Source organism: Leptodactylus fuscus, chromosome 1 (genome assembly GCF_031893055.1).
Source record: "Leptodactylus fuscus isolate aLepFus1 chromosome 1, aLepFus1.hap2, whole genome shotgun sequence".
Classification (NCBI taxonomy): Eukaryota; Metazoa; Chordata; class Amphibia; order Anura; family Leptodactylidae; genus Leptodactylus; species Leptodactylus fuscus.
The window spans coordinates 154,147,105-154,165,055 of record NC_134265.1 but is presented as its reverse complement, the minus strand read 5'-3'; the positions used below and the strand labels follow the sequence as shown (position 1 = coordinate 154,165,055).

Below are 17,951 nucleotides of genomic sequence, written 5' to 3'. Positions count from 1 at the left end.
ATTAGGTGCTCCGGCATGGGATAAGCATAAGTCAAATACTCTATAAAATCTCAATTTTAGAACTGATTGCGTGTTTATCGCTAGAGTGACAGAAGAAGGGAACAGGATACCAGTGGATTGGCAAGGAACATAACCCGACTACACGTCTTCATAAAACATCTTACGTTGTACATTACGCTATTCCACTTCACTCAGCATGTGAGATCCTGAGACTCGAAAAGTTCTGCTAGCTAATATTAGCATAAATCTATAGCTTAACAACCCTGGTGGTAGACTTGTATACAAGTTGAATCTTTCATCAACATTTTTCCTAACTATAGTCTTATTTGTAAAAATAGGCTATATTTGGCCCGTTTACATGGAGTCTATCAGCAGCAAATTGTTTACAAACCCCAACACAGTACCTTGTAGTGGTGTTTCTACACTTTCCAAATATGCCTCTGTTTTTCAACTTTGGTGCCCATCTTCATGTAAATGGCCATGTTAATTATATGCAAATGAGGAGAAAAATGCTTTGCTTTGCCCGGGAAACTAGAGCTGAGACTGAAGCCCATCAAGCTACGGCATACCCGCAAAGAACTAGTGCCTTCATTTTCATAGGAATAAAACAGCAATTTCTATGAAATTTTGCTCCAGAACTCAGCAAGGGTCCTATGAGTGGAAACTCCACTACAAACTAATGTGCTTAACTAAATTTACTTATGACACACTCCATCTAACCATAACAGAGATCCTGTTCCTGAAACCAAAGTACCAAAGCGTGGGTAAGATTTAAGCTAACACAAAGGCTTCAGCGAGAGTCGAACTCGCGACCCCTGGTTTACGAGACCAGTGCTCTAACCTCTGAGCTATGAAGCCTTCCTAGATCTATGTGTGTATCGATATGTCGGAGCAAAGCTTTGTTTTAGAGCTCTAGAAGCTCTTTGGTGGTGTTTGTATTGATGACGGTAAAATACTTCATGGTAAAAGCACATGGAAACAGTTGAAAAATCTTCCTTTAGCAATGAATTTGACATTGCCATAGAAGAAGATCAATTTGCTAGGTACATGAAGGCTTATTCTTACCCGACCAGAGTAATAATTATTGCGTAAGACTTGTAAAACCTGTAAAGATGGATATGTGAAATATTCTATTACATGTTAGAGCTGCTCCACATTATAAAGAGTTTCAACGGGAGGTTGAACATGACTAATTTCCTAATTAGACAGGCAAACATCTGAATGTTATAGATACCAAACAGAGATGCATCTCCACTCAAAGCGAGAAATGCTCCATGAGGATTTCATTTTCAAAGGTACAGTATTTAACCACCGTGTCTAAATGTTTTCTGGGTCTATATTTGACATCTTAGACCAAGCTAGTAGGGTGATGGTCAGTCGGAAGGATCGACGTGATCTTTCACAAAAGTGCGGGGGGGCGGAGCCTAACCGCTGAAGTGGATGGAGGTCTGAGCCTGCAGCTCCGTCTACAGAGCAGCCTTACCCCGACCCTACCGCAATTAACCGCCTGAAAATGGGCAAACAAAACCGGGAACGTGGAGGGGACCTGCCGGGGACACCAAACCGCAGGTCCAGTTCGGCAGAACTCCACAAATTCTTCCGAAAAAAGGCCTCTCAGTCTCCGGCCTTGGCACGCAAGATGGCGCCCGAAGATCTGCAGTCAGGGGACGCCCCTGAAGAGTCTGACGTGGAGAGCATGTCTGGCGCAGACATACAGGACACAGGTACGCGCCCCATTACCCAAGCCTTTCTCATGAAAGCCCTAGCAAAAACTATTGCCCCAGTTATGGCCGAATTAGCTGAGATGAAAGCCGAGCTCCAACACATGGGAGGCCGCGTAGATAGATTGGAGTCTGCCCACACGGACATAACACAACACACGGCCACAGCAGCATTGCATATCTCCAATCATCACAACCATCTCAATCGCCTCCATGACATGATTGAGGACTTGGAGAATAGGAACAGGAGAAGAAACATCAGACTGAAGGGCTTACCTGAGTCTTTCCCCCCTGACTCTCTGAGGGAGATCATGTCCGCCATCTTTACAGACATCCTAGGCTCAGAGAGGGCTGCATCCATCCAGATTGAGAGGGTACATCGCTCCATTAGGGCTAAGCCTGCAACTACAGAGCCTCCTAGGGACATAATATGTGGTCTATTGACTTCTGTGGACACAACAGAAGTCCTCATGGCGTCAAGGGACAAGAGACCCCTAATGTATGAGGGCCATGAAATACAGCTATATCAAGATCTGGCACCCTCCACACTCGCTAAGAGGAGATTATTGAAACCATTGCTAGCTACCCTGAGAGAGAAAGGCTTATCTTATGCGTGGCTGTTCCCATTCGGTCTCTCTGTCATGAATCAGGGCCGCAGGATATATTACTGGGTCTGGACCCGATACCCATACCATCTTGGTCAATGCTTCCCGAGGATGTGCACGATTGGCCACCCTTACCCACCCTGGAGAAACAGGCACCATATCGCAGATCTAAATCTCCGAAACAGAAGAAGCCGGTTGCTAGGGGCATTATCAGTGACTGATTCTTCCTCAGCCTTGTCGCCAACCCTTTTTCTTGACACTCTCCCTTAACAGACCTCTGTTATGTTCTGTTATTTCTTGTTATGACACCCACCTAGTATTACTTCTCAGGGACACATCACCCCAAGGTGTCCTCTACCGTTGGGGACGGACAGGACCGGTAGAGCATCCACGTTTTCTGCTATAAACTTTACCATCGGTTCCGTACCAGCTTCTCTATCTGGATCCAATGCTCTCCTCCCTTGATATAAACCCAACGGGACCTTTCCTCACAACACTGCTCGGAATCCCCCCATCCAGATGAATCTCTTCACCTAATGTTATTGCCTTGTGTATTATTGAGGGTTCTTTCCCTCTCCCCTGGCCCCGAGTCCCCTGTTTCGGGTTCCGCGGCCGGGGGCGATGGATCCTCTCTAGCCTCCCTCTCCTCCTTCCTCCCTCCCCTCCCTCCTCCCCTTCCCTCAAGTTAGCCCGCAGTGTTATATGTCAAGAATTTATCTCTACCCGCATTCACAGTTATACTAAGTTCTTCGCTAAGCTCTCACAATGTGATGCATCCTACATAATATATGTCATTCTTACTCTTACTTAATGCATATGCCTTGTGTACAATAAGGGCTCTCTCCTTCCCCCCTGCCCCTGGGTCTCCCAGCTGGGTCCCACGGTCAGGGGTGATGGTCCCCCCCCCCCCCTCCTCTCTTCCCTCCCCTTTCCTTCTCCCCCCCCCCCCCCTTACTCTACGGCTTTAGGCCTCCTTAAGCTAGCTTACAATGTTTTATGTTAAAAACTTTTTTCTCTGGTTAAGTTAATCAGTTATATTAAGCTTCTTACTAAGTTCATTAAGTTTTTTGTCTTAGTGTGACATATTTCTCATCTAGTATTTGGATTTCATAGCCATAGTAGTTTCACTGATATACTATTCCTCATCAATGCTTGCTCTTCTCTGGTGTCGCCTACTCTCAACCTCCCCTCCCTCTCTCCCTCCTCTGCTCCTACCCCTTGCCTTTTCTTCTCTCTCTCCCTTTTCATCCTGCTCCTGCTTTTCTCTTCAACCTACCAAAAACTTGTCTTTCATCCCTCCCTCTTCTCTTAATAGAGACTCAGAAATTTATATTTGTTACTGTTTCTCTAAATTATCTCTGTGGTGTCGTGCCCGCCCTGTTCGGCTCATACCTGAACCCCTACTCTCACCTGCTGACCTTAGCTAACTGTAGCACCAGATTACTCCCGGTGTCATAGCCCTCACTGCCTCAATCTCGTGGAACTCTCCCCAAAGCTTTAAAACTCCCGGTTCCCCTTCCCCTTCTCCTCTCCCTTTCTCCCCCACATCCTCCCCCCCCCCTCACCTCTACCTACCCCCTCCCCCCCACTACCTCTGCAGCTCTCCCCACTTCTCAACTCACATCACTCCATTCTCAACCCATTTAGTTACACGCCACTCTCTTTAGGGTCGTCAGGTAGGCTGTGACGATTAGGACTTTTACTTCGTTCCCCACCCACCCGCTATCCATACTCGGATAGCTCCGGAAAATTTTCTCTGCTAACCTCTGGCGAGTCTCAGGCACCCTCGCCAAAAAATTTTTTTTATTTCTCCCTGACTTTACATTATTCTCCCTCAGTTGACGTAGTCAGATACACTTTCCCCTCTCCCCTCCCCGACCCTCCCTATCCTATCCTCTCTAACACTCCTTCTCCGTCTGAACCCCACCCCCCCCTTCTCCTCTCTTTCACTTTTTCTCCCTCCCCATTTCCCTTTTCTCTCTACGCCCCTCACGCTTCCCCCTCCCCTTCGCTCCCTTTATTCCCAACCCCTCCCTTTTTTCTTCTCCTCCCTCTAATACCTCACTGCTTACTCCCTTTCTGTATCTCTTTCTCTTCTTATACCTTTGGCTGGTTGCGGCCTGCGGCCAGGCCCTTCCTCGATATGTCAGACCACATTCTCACTTCCTTCAATGTCCACGGACTAAACTCCCCCAATAAACGATCACAAATATTTACCATCCTTAAAAGACTTCGCACCAAAATAGCTTTTCTGCAAGAAACACACTTCAAAACTGGAAAAATTCCGCGCTTCTCAACAAAATACTTCCCCCTTTCTTTCCACTCCACCAACCCCTCGGCAGCCACAAAAGGGGTCTCCATCCTTTTCCACCACTCAGTTCCCTTCCATTCCGCACAGACATATGCAGACGCAGATGGCAGGTTCTTGTTCCTCAAAGGCACAATCGCCTCTCAGAAATATACGTTTGTAAATGTGTATGCTCCCAATAAAGACCAGGTCCCTTGGCTACTAGAGGTCCTCAAAAAGCTAGAGTTATTTGCTGAAGGCCCAATCATACTAGCAGGCGACCTCAATCTAGCACTAGATCCATCTTTAGACACCTCCACAGGCTCCTCTTCCACACCGCAGAAAGCCAGAGGCAGGCTTCAACAAGATTTTTCTGACCTAAACTTAATAGATGTCTGGAGAACCCTTAATCCCACTACAAAAGACTTCTCCTTTTATTCTAACCCTCGAAATTCCTATCAACGCTTAGACTACTTTCTCCTCTCCACTGACCTATTACCCCATGTCACTAAGGCCAAAATAGATGTGATATCTGTCTCGGATCATGCCCCGGTATGGATCCAAGTTAACTTTGCCCAGCTCCCGAGGAAAGACTGGAACTGGAGGTTAAACGAATCACTCCTCGATAGATCAGATGTGACCGACTCAATCAAAAAACAACTAGAGACATATTTTAGCATCAATGCAAATTCAGACACTTGCCCCACAATTACATGGGAAGCCCACAAATCTGTGATAAGAGGGGCTTTCATCTCTATTGCTTCTAAACTTAAAAAAGAGTCACAGTTTGAACTCGACTCCATTCTCTCCAACATCTCAAAAATCGAAAGACTTCGCAAGGCCTCCCTTAGAACCAACTCGGACGCAGAATTGCGCTCCCTTAGAGAAAAACTGAAAGACATTATAAACTCCCGCACTGCAAAACAATTCCTCCACTTCCAGCACAGGATCTATGCCCATGGGGACAGAGGAGGTAAGCTCATGACCTCCATGATCAAAAAACAAAAATCAAACTGTTTTATTTCAGAGATTAAAGACCATTTAGGGATAACTAGGCGCTCCACCAAGGACATCTCATACGCGTTCCACAAATTTTACACAGATCTTTACAATCTCACCTCACACCGCACTAATGAGAACATCTCTCTCCACAAAAACAAAATAAATGACTTCTTATCCTCTGTAAACCTTCCTTCTTTAACCAACGAGGACATCTCTCCCCTCCTCGACCCCATATCTCATGAAGAAATAAGACAGGTTTTAAACAGCTTTCCTAAAGGCAAAAGCCCTGGACCGGATGGCTTCCCCCTTCATTACTATAAAACCTTTCTCTCCACACTTCTACCCCACTTTGCCCTTTCTTGTAATGCTCTCCTCTCTGGAAAAGCACTCCTGAAACACGCTCAAGAAGCCCATATCACAATCTTACCCAAAGAGGGAAAAGACCCTAGCGCCTGCGGTAGCTACAGACCCATCTCATTGCTAAATGTCGACCTTAAACTGTGGGCAAAGATCCTAGCATATAGAATTAAGTCCCTCATCCCTAAACTTTTACACCCGGACCAAGCCGGCTTTGTTCTAGGGAGGGAGGGGAAAGATAATTCCCATCGCCTCCTTCATGCTATCGCCCACGCAAAGAAAACTCACTCGGACTTGATACTATTAGGAATAGATGCCGAAAAGGCCTTTGATCGAGTTGACTGGCTCTTTATGAAGGCCACCCTCGAAAAATTTGGTTTTCCTCCAGAGTTTATCACCGCCATTTTCTCCCTTTACGACACTCCTTATGCAAAACTAAAAATTAACGGTACTTTGTCAACCCCCTTTCACATCACGAATGGAACACGACAGGGTTGCCCCCTATCCCCCTCTTTGTTTATTCTAACCCTGGAGCCTCTTTTACAGCTAATTAGGTCCAATCCTGACATTCACGGCTTAAACATAGGGAAGCACACCTTACATACAGCCGCCTTTGCAGACGACGTACTCATTCTGATCTCAAATCCTGAACTAGCTCTGCCAACCATTACTAACCTAATCAGTAACTACAGCACTGTAGCGGGCTACAAAGCTAATCTTGACAAATCAGAAGTCCTAAACATTAATATCCCCCGGAATCGTGCGACTCAAATAGCCGCTTCCACCTCTTTGAAATGGACCTCCAGCAAGATCAAATATCTAGGTATCTACTTAACAGCAGACATCAAGGATCTCTATGAGGCCAACTTTGTCCCGCTCCTGGCGGACATCAGAAAAATGTTAATGTCCTACCAAGGCATGCCCTTTTCATGGTTTGGCAGACGCAACCTCCTGCAGACCTATGCCCTACCCAAAGTACTCTATAGACTCCACATGCTTCCAATTCGTTTACCCCCTCAATTTTTTAAATCCTTAAAATCCCTCTTCTCTTCCTTTCTTTGGAGAGGAAAACACCCGAGACTCTCCATGGCTTTGCTGCTGAAGAAGAAACAAGCAGGTGGGATTGGCCTCCCTAACGTCTTTAGTTACTACAAAGCGGTCCAACTGAAACGTTGGATGGACCTCACGTACAATTCCTCGAACCTCCTGATAGCAGACCTGTCACGCACCACCTTTGGACACTCTACCCTCTCCGACCTCTGGCTTTATGGCCGCCCCGGACATAAGTCCAGCAACGTTCACCATCTTCTCCTTGGAGCTTGCGAAACATGGCGAGATGCGAGAGACACCCTAGCTCCATACCCCTCTCCTCTCCTATCACTAGGCACCCTACCTGAATTCTTAGGAAAGTCGAGTCTGGCAAACCTCCCTGTTTGGTCAACTCTAATCCCTAAAAAACTCTTTGATGTCCTGGGACCCGACCGAAAATTTGATCCAGAGACCTTTCACTCATTGCTCGCAGATATGCCCAGCCCTTCCTTCCTACACACATTACATTTGGAAGGCATAATTAAACAAGCCACTGCCCTGGGGACTATACGGACCTCGCTGACCACATTCGAACGCTCAGTCATGGCAAAACACAAGCTTCTCCACAAAACCTCATATGTTCTTTCATCTCACATTGACCCCTTGGTGATTCAGAAACCCGCCTTCTTATTCGCCTGGGAAGATGACCTTAACGTTACATTCTCGGACGAACAAGTGCAACAAGTTCTGTCACATTCTCATGGGTTTTCCCCTTGTGTTCGCCTCCAAGAATCTCACTATAAACTGCTCACCAGGTGGTATCGGACACCAGACTGGCTACTGAAGCATAATCTGACAGACAAATCATCTTGTTGGAGATGTGGATCTCAGGAAGGTTCCCTGCTCCATATATGGTGGTCCTGCCCTAAAATACAGACTTACTGGCTATCGATTCAAGAAGTAATCCGCGAGCTTACCTCCCCGTCATTTGAACTAACGGACACTATGGTCCTACTGGCCCTCCCGTCCTCCACTTACAAACCTTCAAAATCCAACCTCTTATCTTTACTGATACTAGCAGCAAATGCCTTAATTCCGTTGAAGTGGCTGTCCTCTGACCCCCCTACCAAATCAGAATGGATAGGGAAAGTAAATCAAATTTCTAGATTTGAGGAACTGACGTCCTGGAAAAATAGATCTCATCACAAATTTGAAAAGATTTGGACCCCCTGGCGGTCGCTCTGGCCGCGGGTCGCAACCTAGTCTGCATTCCCTCCTATTCCCCCCCTCCCTCCTCTTTCCCCACTGCCCCCTCAATATCTCATTCACCCGCCCCCCCCCCTCTCCCCTCTCGCACATCCTCTCCCACCTACCCTTCCCCCCCCCCACTTTCCGCATACGTGTGCCTGATAATGGTCAACTGAGTTTGTTTTATCATATATTGTCCCCCTACAATAGCTTGACTACTCCAAAGCTTACCAACCACAACACCTCCCTGTCTACCTATCTTTTGATTAAGCCCCACCTTCAACTCTCGTTCACCAGGTGCACAGGGATCCATTCCTCTAGTTATTGATTTTTGGCAGGCGCCATGTCTGCCGTAAAGTCAAATACTGAACAAGCCACTACTACTTGCTCTTCCATTCTTTCCATAAACCTCTCACATGTAAGATGTTTTGGTTTGATTGTCATCTCAGTTCTCCCCACCTTGTTTCATTACCAATGTTTTATCACATATGTTTTATCACCAACGATTTGTACTCACAATTGTAATAACTTCCTATTTCTTCGCGATTGTAACCCCTACCCAATCGTATATTCTCTATTTGTTGTAGTCCTATTATAAATTTCAATAAAAATATTATAAAAAAAAAAAAAAAAGTGCGAGCAGCAAAGGCTCCAGCGAGAATTGAACTCGCGACCCCTGATTTTCAAGACCAGTGCTCTAACCACTGAGCTATGAAGCCAAGACAAAAACTCCCCTTCCTTTGGTTTACTTTCCCAAATCTCCTCCACAGTGAACTGGTGCATTACCAATTAGGTGCTCCGGCATGGGATAAGCATAAGTCAAAGACTCTATGAAATCTCAAGTGTAGAACTGATTGCGTGTTTATCGCTAGAGTGACAGAAGAAGGGAACAGGATACCAGTGGATTGGCAAGGAACATAACCCGACTACACGTCTTCATAAAACATCTTACGTTGTACATTACGCTATTCCACTTCACTCAGCATGTGAGATCCTGAGACTCGAAAAGTTCTGCTAGCTAATATTAGCATAAATCTATAGCTTAACAACCCTGGTGGTAGACTTGTATACAAGTTGAATCTTTCATCAACATTTTTCCTAACTATAGTCTTATTTGTAAAAATAGGCTATATTTGGCCCGTTTACATGGAGTCTATCAGCAGCATATTGTTTACAAACCCCAACACAGTACCTTGTAGTGGTGTTTCTACACTTTCCAAATATGCCTCTGTTTTTCAACTTTCGTGCCCATCTTCATGTAAATGGCCATGTTAATTATATGCAAATGAGGAGAAAAATGCTTTGCTTTGCCCGGGAAACTAGAGCTGAGACTGAAGCCCATCAAGCTACGGCATACCCGCAAAGAACTAGTGCCTTCATTTTCATAGGAATAAAACAGCAATTTCTATGAAATTTTGCTCCAGAACTCAGCAAGGGTCCTATGAGTGGAAACTCCACTACAAACTAATGTGGTTAACTACATTTACTTATGACACACTCCATCTAACCATAACAGAGATCCTGTTCCTGAAACCAAAGTACCAAAGCGTGGGTAAGATTTAAGCTAACACAAAGGCTTCAGCGAGAGTCGAACTCGCGACCCCTGGTTTACGAGACCAGTGCTCTAACCTCTGAGTTATGAAGCCTTCCTAGACCTATGAGTATATCGATATGTCGGAGCAAAGCTTTGTTTTAGAGCTCTAGAAGCTCTTTGGTGGTGTTTGTATTGATGACGGTAAAATACTTCATGGTAAAAGCACATGGAAACAGTTGAAAAATCTTCCTTTAGCAATGAATTTGACATTGCCATAGAAGAAGATCAATTTGCTAGGTACATGAAGGCTTATTCTTACCCGACCAGAGTAATAATTATTGCGTAAGACTTGTAAAACCTGTAAAGATGGATATGAGAAATATTCTAATACATGTTAGAGCTGCTCCACATTATAAAGAGTTTCAACGGGAGGTTGAACATGCCTAATTTCCTATTTAGACAGGCAAACATCTGAATGTTATAGATACCAAACAGAGATGCATCTCCACTCAAAGCGAGAAATGCTCCATGAGGATTTCATTTTCAAAGGTACAGTATTTAACCACCGTGTCTAAATGTTTTCTGGGTCTATATTTGACATCTTAGACCAAGCTAGTAGGGTGATGGTCAGTCGGAAAGATAGACGTGATCTTTCACAAAAGTGCGAGCAGCAAAGACTCCAGCGAGAATTGAACTCGCGACCCCTGGTTTACAAGACCAGTGCTCTAACCACTGAGCTATGAAGCCAAGACAAAAACTCGCCTTCCTTTGGTTTACTTTTCCAAACCTCCTCCACAGTGAACTGGTGCATTACCAATTAGGTGCTCCGGCATGGGATAAGCATAAGTCAAAGACTCTATGAAATCTGAAGTGTAGAACTGATTGCGTGTTTATCGCTAGAATGACAGAAGAAGGGAACAGGATACCAGTGGATTGGCAAGGAACATAACCCGACTACACGTCTTCATAAAACATCTTACGTTGTACATTACGCTATTCCACTTCACTCAGCATGTGAGATCCTGAGACTCGAAAAGTTCTGCTAGCTAATATTAGCATAAATCTATAGCTTAACAACCCTGGTGGTAGACTTGTATACAAGTTGAATCTTTCATCAACATTTTTCCTAACTATAGTCTTATTTGTAAAAATAGGCTATATTTGGCCCGTTTACATGGAGTCTATCAGCAGCAAATTGTTTACAAACCCCAACACAGTACCTTGTAGTGGTGTTTCTACACTTTCCAAATATGCCTCTGTTTTTCAACTTTCGTGCCCATCTTCATGTAAATGGCCATGTTAATTATATGCAAATGAGGAGAAAAATGCTTTGCTTTGCCCGGGAAACTAGAGCTGAGACTGAAGCCCATCAAGCTACGGCATACCCGCAAAGAACTAGTGCCTTCATTTTCATAGGAATAAAACAGCAATTTCTATGAAATTTTGCTCCAGAACTCAGCAAGGGTCCTATGAGTGGAAACTCCACTACAAACTAATGTGCTTAACTAAATCTACTTATGACACACTCCATCTAACCATAACAGAGATCCTGTTCCTGAAACCAAAGTACCAAAGCGTGGGTAAGATTTAAGCTAACACAAAGGCTTCAGCGAGAGTCGAACTCGCGACCCCTGATTTACGAGACCAGTGCTCTAACCTCTGAGCTATGAAGCCTTCCTAGACCTATGTGTATATCGATATGTCAGAGCAAAGCTTTGTTTTAGAGCTCTAGAAGCTCTTTGGTGGTGTTTGTATTGATGACGGTAAAATACTTCATGGTAAAAGCACATGGAAACAGTTGAAAAATCTTCCTTTAGCAATGAATTTGACATTGCCATAGAAGAAGATCAATTTGCTAGGTACATGAAGGCTTATTCTTACCCGACCAGAGTAATAATTATTGCGTAAGACTTGTAAAACCTGTAAAGATGGATATGAGAAATATTCTAATACATGTTAGAGCTGCTCCACATTATAAAGAGTTTCAACGGGAGGTTGAACATGCCTAAATTCCTATTTAGACAGGCAAACATCTGAATGTTATAGATACCAAACAGAGATGCATCTCCACTCAAAGCGAGAAATGCTCCATGAGGATTTCATTTTCAAAGGTACAGTATTTAACCACCGTGTCTAAATGTTTTCTGGGTCTATATTTGACATCTTAGACCAAGCTAGTAGGGTGATGGTCAGTCGGAAGGATCGACGTGATCTTTCACAAAAGTGCGAGCAGCAAAGGCTCCAGTGAGAATTGAACTCGCGACCCCTGGTTTACAAGACCAGTGCTCTAACCACTGAGCTATGAAGCCAAGACAAAAACTCCCCTTCCTTTGGTTTACTTTTCCAAACCTCCTCCACAGTGAACTGGCGCATTACCAATTAGGTGCTCCGGCATGGGATAAGCATAAGTCAAAGACTCTATGAAATCTCAAGTGTAGAACTGATTGCGTGTTTATCGCTAGAGTGACAGAAGAAGGGAACAGGATACCAGTGGATTGGCAAGGAACATAACCCGACTACACGTCTTCATAAAACATCTTACGTTGTACATTACGCTATTACACTTCACTCAGCATGTGAGATCCTGAGACTCGAAAAGTTCTGCTAGCTAATATTAGCATAAATCTATAGCTTAACAACCCTGGTGGTAGACTTGTATACAAGTTAAATCTTTCATCAACATTTTTCCTAACTATAGTCTTATTTGTAAAAATAGGCTATATTTGGCCCGTTTACATGGAGTCTATCAGCAGCAAATTGTTTACAAACCCCAACACAGTACCTTGTAGTGGTGTTTCTACACTTTCCAAATATGCCTCTGTTTTTCAACTTTGGTGCCCATCTTCATGTAAATGGCCATGTTAATTATATGCAAATGAGGAGAAAAATGCTTTGCTTTGCCCGGGAAACTAGAGCTGAGACTGAAGCCCACCAAGCTACGGCATACCCGCAAAGAACTAGTGCCTTCATTTTCATAGGAATAAAACAGCAATTTCTATGAAATTTTGCTCCAGAACTCAGCAAGGGTCCTATGAGTGGAAACTCCACTACAAACTAATGTGGTTAACTAAATTTACTTATGACACACTCCATCTAACCATAACAGAGATCCTGTTCCTGAAACCAAAGTACCAAAGCGTGGGTAAGATTTAAGCTAACACAAAGGCTTCAGCGAGAGTCGAACTCGCGACCCCTGGTTTACGAGACCAGTGCTCTAACCTCTGAGTTATGAAGCCTTCCTAGACCTATGTGTATATCGATATGTCGGAGCAAAGCTTTGTTTTAGAGCTCTAGAAGCTCTTTGGTGGTGTTTGTATTGATGACGGTAAAATACTTCATGGTAAAAGCACATGGAAACAGTTGAAAAATCTTCCTTTAGCAATGAATTTGACATTGCCATAGAAGAAGATCAATTTGCTAGGTACATAAAGGCTTATTCTTACCCGACCAGAGTAATAATTATTGCGTAAGACTTGTAAAACCTGTAAAGATGGATATGAGAAATATTCTAATACATGTTAGAGCTGCTCCACATTATAAAGAGTTTCAACGGGAGGTTGAACATGCCTAAGTTCCTATTTAGACAGGCAAACATCTGAATGTTATAGATACCAAACAGAGATGCATCTCCACTCAAAGCGAGAAATGCTCCATGAGGATTTCATTTTCAAAGGTACAGTATTTAACCACCGTGTCTAAATGTTTTCTGGGTCTGTATTTGACATCTTAGACCAAGCTAGTAGGGTGATGGTCAGTCGGAAGGATCGACGTGATCTTTCACAAAAGTGCGAGCAGCAAAGGCTGCAGCGAGAATTGAACTCGCTACCCTTGGTTTACAAGACCAGTGCTCTAACCACTGAGCTATGAAGCCAAGACAAAAAACTCCTCTTCCTTTGGTTTACTTTTCCAAACCTCCTCCACAGTGAACTGGTGCATTACCAATTAGGTGCTGCGGCATGGGATAAGCATAAGTCAAAGACTCTATGAAATCTCAAGTGTAGAACTGATTGCGTGTTTATCGCTAGAGTGACAGAAGAAGGGAACAGGATACCAGTGGATTGGCAAGGAACATAACCCGACTACACGTCTTCATAAAACATCTTACGTTGTACATTACGCTATTCCACTTCACTCAGCATGTGAGATCCTGAGACTCGAAAAGTTCTGCTAGCTAATATTAGCATAAATCTATAGCTTAACAACCCTGGTGGTAGACTTGTATACAAGTTGAATCTTTCATCAACATTTTTCCTAACTATAGTCTTATTTGTAAAAATAGGCTATATTTGGCCCGTTTACATGGAGTCTATCAGCAGCAAATTGTTTACAAACCCCAACACAGTACCTTGTAGTGGTGTTTCTACACTTTCCAAATATGCCTCTGTTTTTTAACTTTGGTGCCCATCTTCATGTAAATGGCCATGTTAATTATATGCAAATGAGGAGAAAAATGCTTTGCTTTGCCCGGGAAACTAGAGCTGAGACTGAAGCCCATCAAGCTACGGCATGCCCGCAAAGAACTAGTGCCTTCATTTTCATAGGAATAAAACAGCAATTTCTATGAAATTTTGCTCCAGAACTCAGCAAGGGTCCTATGAGTGGAAACTCCACTACAAACTAATGTGGTTAACTAAATTTACTTATGACACACTCCATCTAACCATAACAGAGATCCTGTTCCTGAAACCAAAGTAACAAAGCGTGGGTAAGATTTAAGCTAACACAAAGGCTTCAGCGAGAGTCGAACTCGCGACCCCTGGTTTACGAGACCAGTGCTCTAACCTCTGAGCTATGAAGCCTTCCTAGACCTATGTGTATATCGATATGTCGGAGCAAAGCTTTGTTTTAGAGCTCTAGAAGCTCTTTGGTGGTGTTTGTATTGATGACGGTAAAATACTTCATGGTAAAAGCACATGGAAACAGTTGAAAACTCTTCCTTTAGCAATGAATTTGACATTGCCATAGAAGAAGATCAATTTGCTAGGTACATGAAGGCTTATTCTTACCCGACCAGAGTAATAATTATTGCGTAAGACTTGTAAAACCTGTAAAGATGGATATGAGAAATATTCTAATACATCTTAGAGCTGCTCCACATTATAAAGAGTTTCAACGGGAGGTTGAACATGCCTAATTTCCTATTTAGACAGGCAAACATCTGAATGTTATAGATACCAAACAGAGATGCATCTCCACTCAAAGCGAGAAATGCTCCATGAGGATTTCATTTTCAAAGGTACAGTATTGAACCACCGTGTCTAAATGTTTTCTGGGTCTATATTTGACATCTTAGACCAAGCTAGTAGGGTGATGGTCAGTCGGAAGGATCGACGTGATCTTTCACAAAAGTGCGAGCAGCAAAGGCTCCAGCGAGAATTGAACTCGCGACCCCTGGTTTACAAGACCAGTGCTCTAACCTTTGAGCTATGAAGCCTTCCTAGACCTATGTGTATATCGATATGTCGGAGCAAAGCTTTGTTTTAGAGCTCTAGAAGCTCTTTGGTGGTGTTTGTATTGATGACGGTAAAATACTTCATGGTAAAAGCACATGGAAACAGTTGAAAAATCTTCCTTTAGCAATGAATTTGACATTGCCATAGAAGAAGATCAATTTGCTAGGTACATGAAGGCTTATTCTTACCCGACCAGAGTAATAATTATTGCGTAAGACTTGTAAAACCTGTAAAGATGGATATGAGAAATATTCTAATACATGTTAGAGCTGCTCCACATTATAAAGAGTTTCAACGGGAGGTTGAACATGCCTAAATTCCTATTTAGACAGGCAAACATCTGAATGTTATAGATACCAAACAGAGATGCATCTCCACTCAAAGCGAGAAATGCTCCATGAGGATTTCATTTTCAAAGGTACAGTATTTAACCACCGTGTCTAAATGTTTTCTGGGTCTATATTTGACATCTTAGACCAAGCTAGTAGGGTGATGGTCAGTCGGAAGGATCGACGTGATCTTTCACAAAAGTGCGAGCAGCAAAGGCTCCAGCGAGAATTGAACTCGCGACACCTGGTTTACAAGACCAGTGCTCTAACCACTGAGCTATGAAGCCAAGACAAAAACTCCTCTTCCTTTGGTTTACTTTTCCAAACCTCCTCCACAGTGAACTGGTGCATTACCAATTAGGTGCTCCGGCATGGGATAAGCATAAGTCAAAGACTCTATGAAATCTCAAGTGTAGAACTGATTGCGTGTTTATCGCTAGAGTGACAGAAGAAGGGAACAGGATACCAGTGGATTGGCAAGGAACATAACCCGACTACACGTCTTCATAAAACATCTTACGTTGTACATTACGCTATTCCACTTCACTCAGCATGTGAGATCCTGACACTCGAAAAGTTCTGCTAGCTAATATTAGCATAAATCTATAGCTTAACAACCCTGGTGGTAAACTTGTATACAAGTTGAATCTTTCATCAACATTTTTCCTAACTATAGTCTTATTTGTAAAAATAGGCTATATTTGGCCCGTTTACATGGAGTCTATCAGCAGCAAATTGTTTACAAACCCCAACACAGTACCTTGTAGTGGTGTTTCTACACTTTCCAAATATGCCTCTGTTTTTCAACTTTGGTGCCCATCTTCATGTAAATGGCCATGTTAATTATATGCAAATGAGCAGAAAAATGCTTTGCTTTGCCCGGGAAACTAGAGCTGAGACTGAAGCCCATCAAGCTACGGCATACCCGCAAAGAACTAGTGCCTTCATTTTCATAGGAATAAAACAGCAATTTCTATGAAATTTTGCTCCAGAACTCAGCAAGGGTCCTATGAGTGGAAACTCCACTACAAACTAATGTGCTTAACTAAATTTACTTATGACACACTCCATCTAACCATAACAGAGATCCTGTTCCTGAAACCAAAGTAACAAAGCGTGGGTAAGATTTAAGCTAACACAAAGGCTTCAGCGAGAGTCGAACTCGCGACCCCTGGTTTAAGAGACCAGTGCTCTAACCTCTGAGCTATGAAGCCTTCCTAGACCTATGTGTATATCCATATGTCGGAGCAAAGCTTTGTTTTAGAGCTCTAGAAGCTCTTTGGTGGTGTTTGTATTGATGACGGTAAAATACTTCATTGTAAAAGCACATGGAAACAGTTGAAAAATCTTCCTTTAGCAATGAATTTGACATTGCCATTGAAGAAGATCAATTTGCTAGGTACATGAAGGCTTATTCTTACCCGACCAGAGTAATAATTATTGCGTAAGACTTGTAAAACCTGTAAAGATGGATATGAGAAATATTCTAATACATGTTAGAGCTGCTCCACATTATAAAGAGTTTCAACGGGAGGTTGAACATGCCTAATTTCCTATTTAGACAGGCAAACATCTGAATGTTATAGATACCAAACAGAGATGCATCTCCACTCAAAGCGAGAAATGCTCCATAAGGATTTCATTTTCAAAGGTACAGTATTTAACCACCGTGTCTAAATGTTTTCTGGGTCTATATTTGACATCTTAGACCAAGCTAGTAGGGTGATGGTCAGTCGGAAGGATCGACGTGATCTTTCACAAAAGTGCGAGCAGCAAAGGCTCCAGCGAGAATTGAACTCGCGACCCCTGGTTTACAAGACCAGTGCTCTAACCACTGAGCTATGAAGCCAAGACAAAAACTCCCCTTCCTTTGGTTTACTTTTCCAAACCTCCTCCACAGTGAACTGGTGCATTACCAATTAGGTGCTCCGGCATGGGATAAGCATAAGTCAAAGACTCTATGAAATCTCAAGTGTAGAACTGATTGCGTGTTTATCGCTAGAGTGACAGAAGAAGGGAACAGGATACCAGTGGATTGGCAAGGAACATAACCCGACTACACGTCTTCATAAAACATCTTACGTTGTACATTACCCTATTCCACTTCACTCAGCATGTGAGATCCTGAGACTCGAAAAGTTCTGCTAGCTAATATTAGCATAAATCTATAGCTTAACAACCCTGGTGGTAGACTTGTATACAAGTTGAATCTTTCATCAACATTTTTCCTAACTATAGTCTTATTTGTAAAAATAGGCTATATTTGGCCCGTTTACATGGAGTCTATCAGCAGCAAATTGTTTACAAACCCCAACACAGTACCTTGTAGTGGTGTTTCTACACTTTCCAAATATGCCTCTGTTTTTCAACTTTGGTGCCCATCTTC

The 17,951-nt window shown here is 43.2% G+C and overlaps 1 protein-coding gene and 12 non-coding genes across 13 annotated transcripts in view; all 13 read right to left on the bottom strand.

Annotated features, from left to right (window-relative positions):
* The window catches only part of APBA1 (amyloid beta precursor protein binding family A member 1), a 567,069-nt gene that overhangs the window by 198,761 nt on the left and 350,357 nt on the right, over positions 1-17,951 (bottom strand). The gene's annotated exons all lie outside the window — the stretch shown is intronic.
* TRNAT-CGU (transfer RNA threonine (anticodon CGU)) lies at positions 786-858 on the bottom strand. The gene has a single exon. It is a non-coding gene; the product is annotated as a tRNA-Thr (tRNA).
* On the bottom strand, positions 8,896-8,968 carry TRNAS-UGA (transfer RNA serine (anticodon UGA)). Its single transcript has one exon. It is a non-coding gene; the product is annotated as a tRNA-Ser (tRNA).
* Positions 9,823-9,895, bottom strand: TRNAT-CGU (transfer RNA threonine (anticodon CGU)). The gene has a single exon. It is a non-coding gene; the product is annotated as a tRNA-Thr (tRNA).
* TRNAT-UGU (transfer RNA threonine (anticodon UGU)) lies at positions 10,458-10,530 on the bottom strand. Its single transcript has one exon. It is a non-coding gene; the product is annotated as a tRNA-Thr (tRNA).
* On the bottom strand, positions 11,385-11,457 carry TRNAT-CGU (transfer RNA threonine (anticodon CGU)). Its single transcript has one exon. It is a non-coding gene; the product is annotated as a tRNA-Thr (tRNA).
* TRNAT-UGU (transfer RNA threonine (anticodon UGU)) lies at positions 12,020-12,092 on the bottom strand. The gene has a single exon. It is a non-coding gene; the product is annotated as a tRNA-Thr (tRNA).
* On the bottom strand, positions 12,947-13,019 carry TRNAT-CGU (transfer RNA threonine (anticodon CGU)). Its single transcript has one exon. It is a non-coding gene; the product is annotated as a tRNA-Thr (tRNA).
* Positions 13,582-13,654, bottom strand: TRNAT-UGU (transfer RNA threonine (anticodon UGU)). The gene has a single exon. It is a non-coding gene; the product is annotated as a tRNA-Thr (tRNA).
* Positions 14,510-14,582, bottom strand: TRNAT-CGU (transfer RNA threonine (anticodon CGU)). The gene has a single exon. It is a non-coding gene; the product is annotated as a tRNA-Thr (tRNA).
* On the bottom strand, positions 15,145-15,217 carry TRNAT-UGU (transfer RNA threonine (anticodon UGU)). Its single transcript has one exon. It is a non-coding gene; the product is annotated as a tRNA-Thr (tRNA).
* Positions 15,780-15,852, bottom strand: TRNAT-UGU (transfer RNA threonine (anticodon UGU)). The gene has a single exon. It is a non-coding gene; the product is annotated as a tRNA-Thr (tRNA).
* TRNAT-UGU (transfer RNA threonine (anticodon UGU)) lies at positions 17,342-17,414 on the bottom strand. Its single transcript has one exon. It is a non-coding gene; the product is annotated as a tRNA-Thr (tRNA).